This window comes from Seriola lalandi, unplaced genomic scaffold, assembly GCF_002814215.2.
Source record: "Seriola lalandi dorsalis isolate HSWRI2012SDOR001 ecotype SW California unplaced genomic scaffold, Sedor1 jcf7180002054602, whole genome shotgun sequence".
Taxonomy (NCBI): domain Eukaryota; kingdom Metazoa; phylum Chordata; class Actinopteri; order Carangiformes; family Carangidae; genus Seriola; species Seriola lalandi.
This window is the reverse complement of record NW_019525155.1, coordinates 156,202-159,739: the sequence shown is the minus strand read 5'-3', so window position 1 is coordinate 159,739 and position 3,538 is coordinate 156,202.

The window sequence follows — 3,538 nt, the reverse complement described above, 5'->3', positions numbered from 1 at the left end:
TGAGGGAAGGAGGGAGGGGGGGGGAGAACCAGCAGCACCTTCTCCTAGAAATATATGTTTATTATGTGCTGTTATGTTTTTTATTAGCCGAGCTCGCTGCGTGTCGGTCAGTCCAACGCCGTGTCTCTAAACAGCGACTGATGGATCACCATGAACTCTGACATTCATGTTCCCCAGAGGATAAATCCCTCTGACTGCGGTCATCCGCTCACTTCTGCTCTAGCGCCACCAGCAGGTCAACGCTGAGAAACACATGACGGAGGCTACAGGAGAAATCTGCTCAGAATAAAAATAATAGAGGTTTTATTTTACTCCTGAACTGCACAGGATGCGTTTACTGACCAATCATTTATGTTGGAAACGTCAGACAGAAGTTGGAACATTTTTACACGCAGTGTGGGAGTGTAAAAGTACTTGAATACATAGGGAAGTGGGTGTGGCTTGATGATACCTGTATCACCGAGACTGCATCTGCATCATCATCAGAAATAGTTGGTTAAGGTCAAAAAAGAGAGAAGACAAAGTTGACAGTCAGAAAAGGGAAACGATCAGTGATCTGAAGTCTGACGTTTTGTCTCTTCAGCCGGTTTAAACCAGAAAAACAGCAACGAGTCCAAAAGCTGAGAATCAGGAGGATCTGAAAGAGTTGAGACGAAGCATCAATAAACCCGAACCAGACTAATGGAGTCTGTCTGCCGCAAGACAAACACAGTCGACTTCACGATTCAATCAGGGTGAAGCTGGATAAACGTCGTCGTGAATGTTGTTGCTCTTTTCTCTCAGACGCAGGAACAATTTGATTTTCCAGCAAATTCAGTTTGATTTGAATTGTTAACGTCAGTGAGTCAGGTCAATCTTTCATGGTCAACTTCAAAAGTCACATTTTGTGGTGATTGAAAATAAACATCGGCTGGTGATTAAAATATTTGTCCATATTCCAGATAAACACTCAAATCAACTGTGACACGAGGCAACACGGAAAAAGGATTTTTATTCATGAACTGTTTATACAAGCAGTCCAACACGCAGCTTCCTACCTGTCTCAAAAACAACAAAAAAAACCCCAAAAAATCATTGAAATAAAATAAATTTACTATTAATCATTGAATAATATTATCAATTATATATCAGTATTATCATAACCTTAATGGCAATAATAACAACCCAAAGCCAGTAGTATTTGTGTTTGTCTGTGGCATATGAAAAACAGAACAAAGAGTTTCTGATGGGTGGAAATCGGAGGATTTTCTACAGCGAGCTCTCGGCTGAGAGCTCCGACACGTGGAGGAGAGACGGAGCGAGAGAGCTCCCCGCACACGCAATAAATATGAAAGAGCAAAGAGTCCGGTATTTAAACAAAAATAATCATCTGGAACTCGCAGGTACAATATCTAAAGTCTTTATGTGCAAGATTCGAGCTGAAGTCTTCACCACAAACAATTATACTCACATCAAAACCCCCGACCTCCCCCGAACAATTTCATTTTGTTTTCTACATTAAATCTTTTAAATAAACCTAGAGCATTTTGTCATTTCATATACACATATATTTATATATACTTTTGAATTTTTTTCCTATATGCCATCCTTTTTAAATTGTCTTGTGTTGAAGCGTGTGTTTGAGAATCTGTGTGAGGAAAAACAAAACAGAAGAGAAGTCCACTGGATGAACATACAAAGCGATAATGAAGCGCACGTATGCTCACACACACTCACGTCACATACATACAGTGTGAGAGAAAACTTTTAGGAACAAGTGGAGAGCAGAGCTGGAGGGGGTGTGTATGTGTGTGTGTGTGTGTGTGTGTGTGTGTGTGAGAGTCTCCATGGCAACAGTGGCGGAAATCCAGAACCTCTCACACACACACACACACACACCTCTTCTTCTCCAGAAAATGTTTGGTCACAGTTTTGTCCCCTTCAAAACTTCCACCGCAAAGTGTGTGTGTGTGTGTGTGTGTGTGTGTGTGTGTGTGTGTGTGTGTGTGTGAACTCGAGAGTGTGTGTTGGTGTTGTTGTTTTTATTTTGGCTGTTGCCGAGTCTGCAGTGAGAAGGGTCAAAGTTCAGAGAAAGTGGCTTCCCATTGGTTCCCACTCAATCAGCAACAGTTATTTGGCACATCGAACAACCGTTAAGTAACACATTGGGCTTAAAAAGGTGCAACAACATAAATTTCAATGAAAACAATAAAAACCAGTTTGGTTTACAAAAATAAAAGACACCTTGAGAGGTGACAACATTTCTCTATAAGATGATAATATCTCCCCCTGACTCATAAAGGCTACGAAGAAAAAAACGAAACGATCACAACGCACCCGAATCATCGTCTTCCTCCTGCAGGTCACATCACAGCTGGAAATGCATGGACATCACAGACAAGGACACTGTACTGCATGAGAAATAAAAACCCTGAAACTGATGAATGTAAATTGGTTCCTGTTTCCCGCTCCTCCTCTGCTGCAGCGTGTTCGTTAACACGTCGTTTGTGCGCGTTTCTGCCCGTCGCGGTGACGCTGGCAAAACCGTAAAAACCCCAAATAATAATAATAATAATAATTAAAAAAAAAAAAGAGTTTCACCTCATCTGAACTGTGTCACATTCAGACAAAAAAAAAAAAAGACGTAAGATCATAAAAAGACTGAGGAAAACTCCACCCTGAAACACGTTCACGCTGCTGATGTTTGTTCATGTGTTTTTCTTTTTCCTGCAGGAAACTGGGAAATCTGACGGCACACGAACACACCGGAGCTTCAAGGCCACAACTTTCAGAGTCAAAGAGCGGCAGCGAGACGCTGGAGGAACAGACCTCATTTATCCAGAGAAGAAGAAATGAAGGAAACCTCAGAAGACGTCACACTGACAGGAAGTGACATCAGAGCTTTTCGGGTTTAGATCTGATCACATTTGATTTGGTCTCGGCGCAGACTGGATCCTCCTGCAGGACTCCCAGAATGCAACGCTCAACGTCAGAGCTGCAATAATTCATTGATTGTTCGTTAATTGTTTTAGTCGTTTTTCAAGAGCGATTGTAAACAAAGTATTTTTAGGTTTCATCTCCTCAGGCTGCGAGAAATCAAAACATTCACTATTTGACGGAACTAATTATTGATCAGATTGATCAATAGTTCATCTCAACATCAGAAGTTTTTCTGCCGTTTTTTCCCCTTCGCTCATTAAGAGCTTCAACATGCAGCTGAAGCTCTCTAGAGGCCGTCCAGAGGCATGCTGGGAAATGTAGGCCAACAAAAAAAACCAAAAACACCTGAAGCTCCTGGAGCATCAGAGTTTGTTTGTTTGTGTTTGAGGGTGGATTTTTCCTTTAATTAGTTTCAGCTCGTCTTCATCTTCATCATCTTCCTCTCTGCAAATCAGCTGACTGACAATAACTGTAAACCTACAGGGCCGAGTGTGTGTGTGTGTGTGTGTGTGTGAGTGTGTGTGTGTGTGTGTGAAAGCACATATTCAAACTGACACAGTCCAACTGAGGTAAAGCAGCGCTGCGAGTGATTGAAAGCCGTCATGCTCCTGCCCCCCCC